The 17089-nt window shown below is 35.8% G+C and overlaps 1 protein-coding gene across 1 annotated transcript in view; it reads left to right on the top strand.

The window, feature by feature from the left end:
• Positions 1-17089, top strand: part of LOC135844420 (tetratricopeptide repeat protein 21B-like) — a 217528-nt gene that overhangs the window by 81660 nt on the left and 118779 nt on the right. The window contains exon 4 of the mRNA XM_065362622.1: positions 11588-11692. The gene's annotated coding sequence lies outside the window, so the exon portion shown is untranslated. The remainder of the gene's footprint in view (positions 1-11587; positions 11693-17089) is intronic.

Genomic DNA, 17089 nt, shown 5'->3' on the forward strand with positions numbered 1-17089 from the left:
CTGCTGCTGCATTCGGATGTATTAGGATGGGGTGTAGGGGGTATGGGTAGTGGGTACATTATTACGACGACAGGTTTGTTGTTGTGCTGGTGTAGCTGGATGGAGCTTTCGGTCGTAGTAGTATTTTGCCTGCGCCAGCGAGCTGCGAGCGCCCAACTGTGTTTGGTCGTTTATTAGCGATGAATTCGTGCGTTATGCGATAACATTGCGCTGAGCGATGATTAGTCGTCATCGGGTAAATTTTCGATTGTGGTCGAAATTATTATTGGCGCGCACTACCGACGCGACGAGTGAAAAGCGTAGGCGGATTGAAAGAAGTAAAAACTATTGTAGCTTTCAGCCGAATTTTCCAATCGTTATAATGTATAATATTGAGTTTTGTATTTTCAATGAGAAAAGGTTTCGAATGATTTTGTGCCAGATGTAGTCGATGGACTGTCGATTGTGTGATTTAATTATTGGCTGGAGATGAAAATCGCATATGTACCGTGAAAAATCGATCACTTAACTGGAGTAGGTGAATCCCAGAAGTAAGGCGTAGAAATCAACTTGAACGTACAAAAATCGAGTCCCGGCTTATTATCAACCTCTTCAACATAGATTGTCTTTCTTATGGTGAATTAATGTTCAACTAATTACCAGAGAATCCCCACAGCGCTTGAATTTTTTTTTTTACAGCCTGACGACTTCTTGGTGGTAAATTCATCAAGGCGCGACGTCACCATGTGAGTTTTTGCCTCTCTTTTGGCTAGTCTTTGGTGGAGTAATCTCCTGGCCCTTGAAACATTTGTTGACAGTCTCTTGGTGAATTCTGGTGGCTTCTAGTGACTTCTTGGTGACAGATCCACCAAGGAGTCGCCACTGGAGTTTTCGCCTTCCTTATGGCAAAATATTGGTGAATATATCATCAGAATAAAATTTTTATTACAGACTGGTGACTTCTTGTTGATCTCTGGTGACAGATTCACCGCAGAGTCACAATGTGGGTTTTAGTCTTTCTTATGGCAAATCTTTGGTGGGGAGAAATCACCAGAACGTACTCCTGGTACTTGAAACTTTTTCTGACTGACTAGGGTCTCCTTGGTGACTTCTGGTGAATAAATCACCAAAATCCACCAAGGAGTCACCAGGCATTCAAAAAAAATTTCAAAAGCTCTGAGGACATCCTCGTGACTCTTTTATCATAAATTCACTTCAAAAAATTCAAAAACTCACTTGGCGACAAGTCACCATAATCCACAAAGGAGTTATAAGGCATTCAAACAAATTTTCAAAGGCTCTGGGGGACATCCCCATGATTTTTTCATTATAAATTTACCTAAAAAAATTGAAACTCGAACTTGGTGACTTCTAGTGAGTCTGCCACCAGAAGTCACCAGAATCTACCAAGGAGTCATCAGGCATTCTCAAAAATTTTCAAAGGCTCTGGGGACATTATCGTGATTTTTTCATCATAAATTCACCTAAAAAAAAAACAAAAACTCACTTGGTGACTTCTGGTGACTGATTCGCCAGAAGTCACCAGATTCCACCAAGGAATCACTTTCACCAGAAGCCACCAAAATCCCCCAAAGAGTCACCAGGTACCCAAATACATTTTCAAAGCCTCTGGGGACATCCTCGTGATTTTTTCATCATAAAAACACCTTGAAAAAGTCATAAAACTCACTTGGTAACTTCTGGCAAATCTGTCAGCAGAAGTCAACAAAATCCACCAAGAAGTAACCGGGCATCCACAAAAAATTTCAAAGGCTCTGTGGACATCCACTTGATTTTTTCATCATGAAAACACCTAAAAAAAAGTCAAAAACTCACTTGGTGACTTCTGGTGAGTCTGCCACCAGAAGTCACCAGAACCTACCAAGAAATCACCAGGCATTCAAAAAAATTTTCAAAGGCTCTGGGGACTTCTTCGTGATCTTTCCATCATAAAAACACCTTGAAAAAGTCAAAAACTCACTTGGTAACTTTTGGCAAATCTGTCAGCAGAAGTCAACAAAATCCACCAAGAAGTAACCAGGCATCCACAAAAAATTTCAAAGGCTCTGTGGACATCCACTTGATTTTTTCATCATGAAAACACCTAAAAAAAAGCCAAAAACTCACTTGGTGTCTTCTGGCGAGTCTGCCACCAGAAGTCACCAGAACCTACCAAGAAGTCACCAGGCATTCAAAAAAATTTTCAAAGGCTCTAGGGACTTCCTCGTGATCTTTCCATCATAAATTCACCTAAAAAAATTCAAAAACTCACTTGGTGACTTCTGATGACAGATTCACCAAAAGTCACCAGAATCCACCAAGGAGTTATCAGGCATTCGAAAAAAATTTCAAAGGCTCTGAGGACATCCTCGTTAATTTTTCATCATAAAAACCCTTTTAAAAATTCAAAAACTCACCTGGTGACTTCTGGTGAATCTGTCACCAGGAGTCACCAGAATCTACCAAGGAGTCACCAGGTACTCAAATAAATTTTCAGAGGCTTTGGGAACATCCTCGTGATTTTTTCATCATAATTACACCTAAAAATAAGTCAAAAACTCACTTGGTAACTTCTGGGGAATCTGCCACCAGAAGTCACCTGAATCCACCAAGAGGTCACCAGGCATTCAAAAAAAAATTTCAAAGGCTCTGTGGACATCCGCTTGAGTTTTTCATCATGAAAACATCTCAATAAAAGTCAAAAACTCACTTGGTTACTTCTGGTGACAGATTCACCTGAGGTCACTAGAATCCACCAAGAATTCATTTTGACCTCATAAATCGGTTGGTAGTGCTACATATTAAAATGATCTGAACTAAGTACTATTTGGAATACGTTTGAATTGTTTCAATTCCTTAACAAATGTGTCTGGTTAGATGTATGGATTTGAATAGGCAAAAGCGAATTATGAAATTTTGTGCCTTAATCGACGGATTCAAATGGATCATAAAGATGGTAAATGCGATTTCATTGATGCTCAATTCATCTTGGTTGTTCTTAGTGCATTTCCCCCAAAACTTAAAAATTCAAAAATTCGCTGTAGACTCCAAGACGGCTCAAAACCATAGCCGATTGATTCGAGAAGACGAAAGTAGGATGTAAACTAAATTTGAGCTTTCTATGTACCTTCATTTGATGTAGGTAATCGGACGTTTCAAAAATTTGCAAAAAATCGATAAATGAAATTTTTCCTGATGGTGTAATATGAATACTCTTTTGATTTTGCAGAAGTTTAGTTACGAGGCCTTTTTATCTGTTGGACATTCTTTTCTTTACAAGATCCGATAACTCAGGAACCAGATTTTCAATTTTGACGAAAACCAAATTCGAAACATCGAGCCGAAATTGAAAATGGTCATACAGGTTTACAGAAGTAATTTTTCTCAGTGAAAAAGTAAACAGGAAGTTTTTTATTCGTTACACTATGAACTTTGAACTTCAAGATAGTGCGAGCCTTCTGTAACCCGAATAATCAGAAGGCATCACTTCTTCGCTCGATGATCATCGACCCAACTCCCTTTTTCAGAATGATTTTCTGAGAATAGATATCCAATCGAAACCCCTGTTTTACCATCCTCATCGTAATAGTAGTTCATCTCACATCGCACACTTTTCCAAACGTAAATTCGTCTAAAAATAAACAACAGCGTTTCCTAATGACAGTTTTATGTATTAATGAACCGTATAAAGGGGTTGAAAAGAGTACAGAGAGGTGTTTAGCATTTTAAAAATGCTCGACTTAATTCTCGTCACGTTATCGTGTTTCCGTGTGTCAGGTGAATTTAAAATACGTACCAAAAAAATAATAAAACTTACAAATACATACGTATCTCTACCTATCTCTTACCTGCTGCTGGCAAAGAAGTGTTACAGATGAAGGGTATCGAAGGGTACGATAACGCGCTGGCAGGGTGAAAAGAGTAGATACTATTTTTTAAAATGCGTAACACGTTTTCAATGCTAACAATAAAGACATCTTTGGCGCGCACAACTATGTAAATTGTACGTATTTTTTTTGCAAAATTTATATAACAATTTGTACAAGAGTGTAAAGGGAAGAGGGGGGAGGGGGAGAAATGCGGTAAGTAAATTTGTGCGGTATAACTAAGTATAGAATTTAGGAAACCGCCAACGACAACTTTTTCCATGGCTGTATGAGTGTATGCACTCGTATAATTTCACAAGGTGTAGCTTTAGGGATATGAGGTAGCTACCTGAGCTAGAAAATGACTTTTTATTTTTCGTCGCGTAGTCCGTTGGGTTTAATTGAAAATGTAATCGTTTATCGGTTTCGGTTTCACAGAACTGAGAACATCCCGTGGGGCGGAGGAGGGCAAAAATACGAAACCAATAATGAGAACGTAGCAAGTGAACTCGAGTCCGAGTCCGGCTCGAGAATTGAAACGAAAATACATATCGTTTGTGCAAAAGTATACGGTGTACTCGTACTATACATGAGGCAAATGGCGAGAGAGAGGAGTTGATATATCAGCAGCGAAAACGTATTAGGATTATACGCAGGTAATGCCTGATAGCAATTCTACTCCATTATTTGAGTTTTATATATAATGGATTATTGAGGTACATTCGGGTCAGCGAAACTCTTCATAATTCATTGTCTCTAATAGGATTGATTGTTCGTAAAAGACTTTAATCCCTAAAGAATATCTCGGTATGAATCGGCCGAATATATACGACGGCTATTATTAATTGTAAAATATTACTTGGTAATCGTATACGAGGATCTGGCACACCACTCCGCTCTGGCCGCCATTTTAAAATTAACTCGATCGCGAAAATGGTGTCCGTCTGTTTGTTTTTTTTCTGTCGGTATCAAACAGACAAGATCCATATGCACAAAGTAGCAGGTACCTCTGAACGCGAGGAAAATCTACTACACGAAGAAAAACAACTAGAATGAAAAAAAATCTCGAGACGAGAACGAGAGCAGAAAAAAAAACCTTGGACGGTGGCAAGTGCAGTGGAATGGCGGAGGGAATTGTCTAACAGTATTAATACATGGTTGATTTAACGTAAAAAGGTGCACCACAGATAACATCTAATTCGAACTAAATTGTGCATGAATAAAGCTGACAGCATTTGATTTAAAACATGCAAAGGCAGGCAACCCTTAATCTTGTTGGGTTAAAGGCACAGCCATGGAACGCGGAACACGCGGCACCGTCGTCGTCGTCTTCTTCGTCTTCTCTCGAGCCTACGGAAATTTCAAGGAAAAAGGACTAAACTCATTAATGTGTTAAAAGCCGTTGTACGAAGCGAAGCCGAAACGGTAAAAAGATATTGCGTGTTTGCGATTTCGTGGCGATAATTTGGCGTGAATTCGACGCTTTGCTCCTCCTGGCGCACTAGCACCAGCACCAGCACCATGGATAACACATTTCGGTGAATTGATTTAGTGGCGTTTTACTTATACTATGTATGTAGTATGTATATGTACGAGTATTAAGGTGAGGTATTAGACGGACGTACGTACCTACATATTTTGTATGGGAAGCTTTTTTGACGCAAAACTGGCAAATATGTGACGGCGTTCTGCGTGAATGTACCGGACAGGTGTCAGGATGCGTGTTGGTAATTTAGAAATCTATTTGCCGTGATGGATTAACGTGTTAGTTGTTGCGATTCGACGATGAGGTGCTCCCTTTTTTTTCCTTTTTTGCTTTAATCGCCGGTATGGTAGTAGGTTGTATGTTGCCGTATTAGAATTGCTTTGGATGGATGATAGAAACGAGTTGACTCTTGTGGTATATGGAAAATGATCTTGATTGTGACTTTTTGTGTGATTTGGGATCATGAAAATTCACTCGCAATGAAACCTTTACAAAATGTCAACTCTGATCGAGCTGGAATTTGGCTCCTTAAGAGACCATGTTATCCATGTCTCGGGACCAAATTTTCAGCTGCCGAGATTAATTTTGCGATTTTTTGACGAATTTTTGAAAACTGAAGAAAAAGTTCATTAACAAATTAATATCTGTTAAATGAGTTAATCTTGAGATGAAAATGTGAGAATTGGCTGAAACGCTATGGTCACCCCTGTTACTAGTGATTGCGAGCAAATGACAATTTTTGAACCAATCTGTTTCTTTTAGGAAAAATTTACTCTTTTCCAGTCTTAGAATCACTCCAGAAAGATATTGAGAAATTCTATGTCAAATTGAACAAAAATTGAACAAAGGATGTTTGATTTGTTAAATACATATTTTGAACATCTATATGTATATTCATGTGGACTGTAGAGGTAATCAAACAATCACAAATTCTGCAAACTAGAGAACTCTGTTATTTTTTCGACAGCGAGAAAATCTCTTTTCACCCCCCCCCCCCCAATGAAGTCAAAATGTGAGGAAAGTGTATCATTTTTACCTTTTATGAGTATGATTGCTAAAATTCGTCGAAAATATTACAATTGAACTGTTTTTATAGCATTTTTTCGAGTACAGTACATTAATATAAAAAATGTCGTTAGAGGCTCCAGAACGGCTCAAATCCGCCCTCAGATGATTTACTTTAATACAGATACTGTTTAAAACCTGTGTTTGAAACAGACACTGTTTACACTGTTTAAAACCAGTGTTTGTGACAGAACCTGTGTTTGTGACAAATACTGTTCAAAACCAGTATTTAATACATATACTGTTCAAAACCTGTGTTTGTGACAGACACTGTTCAAAACCAGTGTTTAAATAAGACACTGTTAAAAACCTGTGTTTGAAACAGACACTGTTTACACTTTTTAAAAACCAGTGTTTGTGACAGACACTGTTTAAATCCAGTCTTTGAAACAGATCCTGTTTAGAATGAGTGTTTGTAACAGACACTGTTTAAAAACAGTGTTTGAGAAAGGCACTGTTCAAAACCAGTGTTTGAATCAGACACTGTTTAAAACCTGTGTTTGAAACAGACACTATTTACACTTTTTAAAACCAGTGTTTGTGACAGAACCTGTCCCGATGTGCGAAAACGTCGACAATGTGTCTGCTGTGTCCGCGGATTTGTGACTGCTTGTGTCTGGTTTTTCAGACACATTGTGTCCGTTTTTTGTGTTTCTCCTAATGCATATACGTGTAGGCAAAATATTTCACCACAGTAGTTCTCATTATGTAGCCTAACAAAAGAAAATATTCTTTTGTGTGGGACTACAATAACAATAAGGTGAATTCTATCCCAAAACCCCTGGCCTGTACTATAGACTGTTTAGGGTAGTTGCACAGAAATGTATAGTGACAGAACTGGTTTTCTCTGCTCTGCATCTCTACTTTCTCTTGGATGTATACTTATTTAGTTTGGTTGATGCTAGTCTCCTCTACCCCACGCGTAAGGTATGTTTCATAACTTCATTTACAGGAGTACACCACCGGTGAAGGTTTAGAAATATGTATCAAATTGTGCATATATGCCAATCGAGCCTCATTAAAGGAGATAATTTTTTTTCATCAATTTTGACTTATTTATTCCCCCCAAAATATGAATGTGTAGCGAATAATTTTTCAAATTTATTGATGTGTGTTTGAGCAGTGTGTGATGAGTTTATGAGGATGAACTAATTTTTGGAAAAATAAAAAAAATAAAATTATGGGTGATCTGACAAAAATTAAAATTATAGTGTGCTGAACACCAGTGGCGTGTAAGGGACCAGGTTTTTAGACAAATAGAAAATCGAAATTTTTGGTAATTTCTCTTGTGATTACGGAAGTGAACATCAATTTAAATTTAGAAAATCTATTTTTCTGATCTCCACGTTTATCAAATTCAATTATACTCGTAAGTTTCTTCAATTTGTAACTGGAACAACATCAATTTTTAATGTAAGAATTCAGTTTTTCTGATCTTGACATTTTTAAAATTTTGGTTTCTTGAAATTTTAAGCGCGAAGAAGAAAATGAAATTGATCCGAGCAAAGTGAGGGCAAAAGCTTTTGAAAATTTGTTATTTTTATGTAAAAAAAGCCATTGTTTCACCGGTGACAATTTAAAAAGTATAAAGTAAAATACTTTTCAACTTTCAAGCACAATTTGAAAAATTGAAAACAGAAATTTAGCTCAAGCAACGCGAGGGTTAAAGCTCGAGGCCTACAAGACATACCTACCTAAAAAATTTTAGGGTAGATCGATGATTTTGTTGGTAAATTGACTATTTTGCCGACTAATTTTGAATATTCAAAGTTTAGCTGGTAGGCCTATACTCCCCTCTTTGAATCTTCTCCCCCCCCCAGCTATTTCACTTTACTAATAGTAACACGAAAACAATCTGCAACTTATACATTTGACATTACTATGCTCATACCATGTAGCAATTGTAGCATGGTACTCGTATAGGCAACCATTCTATCAGCAGGCAGTCACATTGTGAACGTTCCGCAGCCGCATTGTGTCTGTTTTTCACAACATAATGGGTATTGTTCTGAAAACAGACACAAAATGTCCGTTTTACTGGATTTGTATACTGTTGTGTCCGATTTTTACGGACACCCGCGCACATCAGGGTTGTTGTGACAAATACTGTTCAAAACCAGTGTTTAATACAGATACTGTTCAAAACCTGTGTTTGTGACAGACACTGTTTAAAACCCGTGTTTGAAACAGATACAGTTTAAAAACCAGTGTTTGTGACAAACACTGTATAAATCCAGTGTTTGTAAAAGGCACGGCTTAGAACGAGTGTTTGTAACCTGTGTTTGTGACAAATACTGTTCAAAACCAGTGTTTAATACAGATACTGTTCAAAACCTGTGTTTGTGACAGACACTGTTTAAAACCCGTGTTTGAAACAGACACTGTTTTAAATCAGTGTTTGAAACAGCCACTGTTTAAATCCAGTGTTTGAAACAGACACGGTTTAGAACGAGTGTTTGTAACAGACACTGTTTAAAACCAGTGTTTGAAACAGACACTGTTAAAGACCAGTGTTTGTGACAGACACTGTTTAAAACCAGTGTTTGAAACAGACACTGTTTAAAACCAGTGTTTGTGACAGACACTGTTTAAAACCAGCGTTTGAGACAGACACTGTTGAAGACCAGCGTTTGTGACAGACACTGTTTAAAACCAGTGTTTGTGACAGACACTGTTTAAAACCCGTGTTTGAAACAGACATAGTTTAAAACCAGTGTTTGAAACAGACACCGTTTAAAACCAGTGTTTGTGACAGACACTGTTTAAAACCAGTGTTTGTGACAGACACAGTTTAAAACCAGTGTTTGTGACAGACACAGTTTAAAACCAGTGTTTGTGACAGACACAGTTTAAAACCAGTGTTTGTGATAGACACTGTTTGAAACCAGTGTTTGCGACAGACACTGTTTAAAACCAGTGTTTGTGACAGACACTGTTCAAAACCAGTGTTTGAAACAGACACAGTTTAAAAACCAGTGTTTGTGACCGACACTGTTTAAATCCAGTGTTTGTAAAAGGCACAGTTTAGAACGAGTGTTTGTAACCTGTGTTTGTGACAAATACTGTTCAAAACCAGTGTTTAATACAGATACTGTTCAAAACCTGTGTTTGTGACAGACACTGTTTAAAACCCATGTTTGAAACAGATACAGTTTAAAAACCAGTGTTTGTGACAAACACTGTTTAAATCCAGTGTTTGTAAAAGGCACGGTTTAGTACGAGTGTTTGTAACCTGTGTTTGTGACAAATACTGTTCAAAACCAGTGTTTAATACAGATACTGTTCAAAACCTGTGTTTGTGACAGACACTGTTTAAGACCCGTGTTTGAAACAGACACTGTTTTAAATCAGTGTTTGAAACAGGCACTGTTTAAATCCAGTGTTTGTGACAGACACTGTTTAAAACCAGTGTTTGCAACAGACACTGTTTAAAACCAGTGTTTGCGACAGACACTGTTTGAAACCAGTTTTTGCGACATACACTGTTTAAAACCAGTGTTTGTGACAGACACTGTTCAAAACCAGTGTTTGTGATTGACACTGTTCAAAACCAGTGTTTGTGACAGACACTGTTCAAAACCAGTGTTTGTGATTGACACTGTTTAAAACCAGTGTTTTTTTTCCTTCTGAGGCCCTTTTTTATGTTTTTGGGCCAAAATCGATGCTATCAAAGGAGTTGTTGTTATTCTGCTTCAGTTTTGGTGCAGAAATATAGGTACTACAAAATGCTCCTCCTCCTCCTTCTCCTCCTCCTCCACCTCCTCCTCCTCCTTATAGAAGTCTATTTTTGGCTTTTGAGGTTCTCTGCCTACGTCAAATTTGTGCTGGTTTTAGCTCATTTTCTAGTCTTTCCCCTCCATATTCTAAAAGCCTCGTTTGGTTTCATCTCCAAAATATCAAATTCTCACCTTTTTCCCCCGAATATCTGCAGCTTTGTAATCAAGCATCTGGTTGAAATCGTTCCCTTCCTCCTCTCAAAAAAACGATGATTTAAGAAAGAAAACGCGTTATTATTCTTGGAAATTATCTCTCTGTATATTTTCTCAAGAGCTTATCCACGATGCAGTAAATATATAGGTACGAAAATTGGCGAAAATTAAAAGAGAGGAAAAAAATAAGAAAGGGGAAAAGATGATGCGAAGGTAAAATAAATGAAGTAAATTTAAAACGCGTACAAACGTTAACTAAATTTTCAAACCTCTTCCTTTTATTTTCGAACAAAACGTGTTTAAAGGAATATTTTCATTCTGCTAACCACTGAAATACGTTTCGAGATGAAATACGAGTACTTTTGAATACTAAAACGTGACTGAAAGTTATTACCATTTATGAACGATTTCGAGCAAGTTTTTCTTGTAGTTTTTCAAATCGTCTAATTATAAGCTTTCTTACGCTAGGCGGGCTTTCTTTCGCTGAGTCAGCGTTTAATGTAGGTATATTACGAACATTACTCGATTGTTTCTTACAATACAATAAGTAATAAAAGCCGAGGGTGCTCGTGCGCTTTACGTAAACAAAAACATGGAATTTTTTAATATTTCATTTTGTATTTTGTCGTTGGTGCTTTTGTGAAACTCGACGAGTTTGCCTTTGTGATGTGTATTAACAAATCATGAATTTGTAAATAAATCAACAAACTTGGTTTAATTCTCAGGCTGTGTGTTTCAATAGTATATACCTATACCTACAAGTACGACGAAAAAAAATGTTGCATAAAGGAATTTAATTTAGCCAGAGCGCGAGATTACGAAAAGAATAAAAATTCAGGTCAACAATTTTATAAAAATGTCAAACGATGTTCAACTTATATATCTGCCACTTCGTAAAAGGTTGTCGTTTCAAGTTAGCAATATACTTAAATGTGTCAAACTACCATTTTGATTTGCATCTTTGATTTTTAAGGCAATATTTTATCATGCCAGAGAAGTTGGTCTGCGAATGTATGATATTTTTATTGCTGGTTTTATTCGGTTGTATTTATTTAGGGATTGGTTGATATTTTTTTGTTTATAATGTTTGAAGTTATGTTAGAATTTTATTCGAATAAATTGAGCCGAAGGTATTATAAAATATCTTCGAGTGTTTCAAGTATTGGAATAGTTCATAATTTCAAGTATTATTTTCAATGTTTCCCTTTCAAACGTTAGCTTAAAATATCGACGATAATTTTATTTTTTTCTTCTTTTTACAGATGCAACATGTGAACATTGTTCGGCTCGAATCTGCTGTGAAATGTGACACCGACGCCTAAAATTGTTGAAAATGATTCGCAAACATTTATTACGAAGGTTTACCGGTAAGAATGTTGATTAAATTTATAATGGTCCGAATTGTAGGCAATAAATATAATTGCTTTCTACTTTGAACGTTCGCAATTTGAATAGTAATATTATTACTTTGGCGATGATAAAAAAAATTCACGTTTTTCTTTCATTAGTAATGAAAACGACCCTCAACTTCAAAATCGTAATAATACCATAAAAAAAAATTGTATCTTTAGAACAGTCGAATATTAAAATAAATTAAAATTATAATTTTATTCAACCGGCTATGAGATTAAAAGATAACGAATTTTTAGAATTTAATTTACAAAATTGCGAAAATTCCTTCCCAAGATTAGTTCGTGTTTTCTTGCCTTCTTCCTGAAATTCGTATTATTATCGTTTTATTAATTACAAATCATCGATTATTCGTGAAATTGAGTCGAGAAAGTTGAGATTTATACAATGGAGGAAGTCGTGGACGATATTCTGTTTCAAGTCGAGAGCAAAAGTTTTTTTTTCGCTACTTTTTCGAATAGCTTATTCAATATTTCCTCAGCGACCATTTGAGTTTATATAATTTTTACAACGAAGCTTTATAATATTTATCTTATTTTTTTTATGTTTGCTTTTAACGTGCTTCGAGAGCTTATTCTATAGCTTATCGACGTTCGTTAAAAATTTTACATAAGAGTAAATTAACATTAATTTTTTTTACAACTTTAAAATCCATAAAATTGTCAACGAGGAATTACCTTAAGGCTACTTTATAATAACAGCGTCATTTTTTTTTTGGCGAAGTTCCGTTCTCTTTTTTTCACCACTGAATACGATTCGTGTCTGCTTGCAATTACGAGGGTACGAATTTTGTAGCCGGTGTTGTTTTTTTTTTTAGAAAAAAAGCTCGCTTAATTTTTTTTATTTAATTAAAGTTGTAACTGAAATTATGAGTTTACCTTCGATTAATTTGATTTTTAGGGCGAAAAGTGACCCAATTTCGACCGAAATCGTGCGAAAAATTTCGAATAGAGTTGTTTGGGATTTTTTTAAATGGAGTTTTTTCGAACGTACGTACTTGGTTAAAATCGAGGGATTCGTTCAAAAAAAAATCTGAAGCTGGAAATCCAATGTTCAGAATCACAATTTCGAAAATTGAGATTCGGAAGTAATTTTTTCAATTACGTAACAAAAGGTAGATAAATATCTCGAAAAAAAAATGGAAAAAGTTTGGAATTAAAAGTACGAGTACCAACAGCTTCAACTCCAATACAAGCGATAAAATCTACACTTTTTTTAAAATCAACCATTACGAAAGGGGATCAAAGAAATACCCACCTTCTGCATCCGAACACATTTTTTTCAAATCACGATGACGTCAGCTTCGGAGAACCCTCCCTTATACGCAAATTATTCGACAAAATCCGTCCGCAATCCACTTTCGTTGACTGATAACATTAAGTAGATTCTTCATGCCAATCACACAGCATATGTCGAATAAATCCTACCCTAAACTACATATAAGTAACCATGGCCAAATTCTTAATCAGATGCCCACATCATTCATATTCAAAACGAACCCACTTCTAATCCGCAAATAAATGGACAATCGTACTTACCCTCTTGCGATTATCTAACGAATAACTAATCTACGTGGTACGTTGATTGTTGGTAGCATAACTACGTCAGTCATGTCGTCGATTTTCTTTTTCTTTTTTTTAATGGAGGTATAGAAATATAGGAAGTGCAGGGTAGTGGTGAAAGTATAAAGTAAAATGCTGCGAACCAGAGTTTTTCACCGTATCATAATCTGATTACTTTATGATGTCGGTTGGTCATAAAAGATCAATCGAAGCGTAAATACGAGTACGTTAAAAGAAGTCTGATGATTTCTAATCGTATCAAGTACCTACCTTTTCTATGTATAAAAAAAAGATCAAGTTCTGTAGACAAACGACTTACTAGTAGGTATTTTTACGAAATGAAATTCAGTCGGCGTAAATTGTCTCATTTTCAATATCAATCAGGATGATTAATATTTTCGTCCATTTGTATTCTTTTTTTTGACATTTGATATGTTTTTGAAGCGGAGAGTTTTTCCAAAATTTTCTAGATGATGCCAATTTTTTAAAAACTTGAAAAAAATATAGGTATTAATAAAGTTTTAAAAATGGTTTTCCAAAATTTTGTTCGACTTTTAAAAATTGAAAAAAATTCTGAAGAGTTCAAATCCTTTATTATTTTAGCTGTCGACCATAGTTGAAGAGTTTTAATCAACATAATTCCATAATTTGAAATTTTTTCCCCTTTAAAAAAAAAGTTGGAGAATCAAATTTTTAAAAACAGAAGGAAAGAATTGTCTGAATATTTATTTTTTATTTTTCTACTGAACTGGATTGAATTTGCAACCTCGATTTTTTCAAATACAGCCTCTTTTGAGGGTTTATAATGCAAAAACACGTCCCTTTAGTTTTTTAAATTTTTCAACAAAAAAAAACACGAAAATAATTGACATGCAATCATTATTGAAAGCTCAGAGATCAAAGTGGCAAAAAAATCCAATATTTTTTTAATACGTTTTCTTTGCGTTTTGGGAGGGGGCGGGTCACTGGAAATGGAATAAGAAATTTTGTCAAGTTTTTTTTTTGCAATTTTCTGCTCTGAAAACATCGAAATCAAAACAATAACCAAACACATAGAGAGATTCTACGTAAAAAATGAGTTTTTTCGATAATTTTCAAAAGTGTTTTTTACGTTTGAAAGTTTCAAACCGCGATAGGTTTTGAAAAACAATCTTAGCTCAATGCAGCACTGCTACCGATAAAGTGGTTTTTCGAATCATAATCGTTTATTAGGGGTATTCGGGGGGGGGGGTAGGGGGTACTTATTGGATAGATCTTCAGTAAATGCAGGTTCATTTCGGATATTCTTTGAGAAATCATGACTACGAGTAGTTACATAAATAATAAGATAGTTTTTCAAGTACACATGTTTGGTTGGAGTACTTATTTTTAGAACAACCACACTGGCTTGATAGTGAATAATCATTACCTATTCATGAGGGAGTTCCTCAAAACTGTGTGTTTTTTCGGAAACTTTTTGAAAAACAATGTTAGCTAACATGGGAATTATGATACATAAGGTGGTTTCTCAAATGATAGGTAGGTACCTATGTTTATTCGGTTATAGTTTTTGAAAAACAATGATTGCAAACTGGAGAATCATCACTTGTAAAGTTGTTTTTCAAACGTGTACTTACCTACTTGTTCAAATTTATTTCAGGTGTTTTTAAAAAACAACTTTAGGTAGCTGAAGAATGATCAGTTGTAGAGTGTTTTCTCAAAATTGTAGATAAATGCTCATTTGAATACCTTATAAGGTAGTTTTTCAAATATACAAGTTAGGTTGGACCATTTTTTGAAAAACAATACTGGCTTGGTGGGAAATAATCATCAAAAATATGTGTTTATTTAGCTCAATATGGCTGAGCGGTGAATGGCTGGAGGACTAGGTACAGTCGACATATATCACTCTGTACAAAAAAGGATCTCCTGAGAATTGCAAGAACTACAGAATAATCTCTTTAATAAGTCACGCCAGCAAAGTACTATTGAAGATTATGTACGACAGGTTATACTCACTCATGCACAGTCAAATCCCTCCAGAACAAGCAGGGGATTTGTGAGAGGAAGAGGAACTAGGGAGCTGATCCTCAACCTCAGGCTACTGATTGAGAAAGCACGCAAATACAATGTGAGTACTGTGCTGTATTTTGTTGATTACAAGAAAACATTTGACTGTGTACAATGGCAAAAGCTGTGGAGAATTCTACTTGAGATGGATGCCCCAATACATCTGGTGTGGCTGATAAAACAGTTATATGAGGGGAGCATGGCAAATGTCCGAATCAATGGAGAGACAACGTTGGAGAAATTCCACCCAGAGAGTGGATTTTGACAGGGCTGCATTCTATCCCCACTCCTGTTTAATCTGTATGGAGAATATATAATTCGTGAAATGTGCAGCTAATCGTATCAGAAAGCACCGATGACGAATATATCGCACCTCGGGAGTTATAAGGTCACATCTCAAAAAAGTGAAATTTTACAGGAGAGTGATTTTCTTTTTTTTAAAAACTTGATTCATTATTTTTATCAACTTATAATTAATTGTGAGGAATGAATAGCACCTCATTTCAAAGATCTGGTATCCTACCTTCATTCAGCATAAGAACACTTTGAAAAATAAAATCTTAAAGAGGAAATATTTCAATGTTTGGAAAACATTTTGAGTTATAACCTTTTATTAAAGTTGATGTGGAGGCGTAAGGAAGCGTCCAAAAAAAATTTCATGAGAACAAAGTTGTAGAGAATTGAATTTCCAATCGACATAATGTCGTTAGTTTTTTTCTAAAGTGCTTGGTTTTTGAGTTTTTCTCAAAAAACTAAAATTTCATGATATGTGCAAATTTATTTTTCTGAAAAGTGATCAATTTAAAAAAATTTTTCTATTTGGTACAAACCAATAAAAAATGCACTCCTTGTGACTATTTCTAACTGACAAACATTCAAAACAATCAAAACTATTTGTTAACACTTTGTATGTACGAAATTTGCTCAAAAAAGGTGGAGTTTTTTGAGATGTGCCCTTATAACTCCAAACAACTTGCAATGTTGTTGAGATTTTGAGTTAGGCCATTTGCGTTTTTTACAAGATCTAGATGATGTACCCAACTCAAAGTGTAATATTTGGTTGAGGGGGGTCATACAAACCCCAAAAATGCAAAAACATCATCAATTTTTTTTTTGAGATGTGACCTTATTACTCCCGAGGTGCGATATGATCAGTTTTCTGAAATGTCTGGAAGAGATCAGCGCAAAATATGGCTTGCTGATGAATAAAGCAAAGACAAATAATATCATGATTGTGAACCAGCCTGAGAACAACTTGCCTGAAATACAGGAGATTGAGGGCATTGAAGTTGTGAGTCGGTTTGTATACCTGGGATCCACTGTGGATAACAAAGGAGGTAGTGAAGCTGAGATAAGACGCAGAAGATATGTCAGACACAGCAGTGAGCAGAACTCTGAAGACAAGGCTGGTAAACGCTCTGGTTTTCTTAGTGTTTCTCTATACGTTTCAGAAACTTGGACAGTACAATTCGGAAAGCCATTGGATGCAGCTTCCCAGCTTACATCAGGAGTGCCCTAAATAGAGACAGCTGGAGGGAACTGGTGCATTGTGTCATGGAAACTGCTGCCGTTGCATCATAATCACGATACCCCTGCGGAGGGGTGAAACGGCACCAAGAAGAATTTAGGGAGTTTTTGAAAAACAATGTTGACTAACATGAGAATCATGATTCATAAAAAATGGTTTCTCAAAATAACAGGTAGGTACACATGTTTACCTATTCAGTTATAGTTTTTGAAAAA

The sequence above is a fragment of the Planococcus citri genome, chromosome 4 (genome assembly GCF_950023065.1).
Source record: "Planococcus citri chromosome 4, ihPlaCitr1.1, whole genome shotgun sequence".
Lineage (NCBI taxonomy): Eukaryota > Metazoa > Arthropoda > Insecta > Hemiptera > Pseudococcidae > Planococcus > Planococcus citri.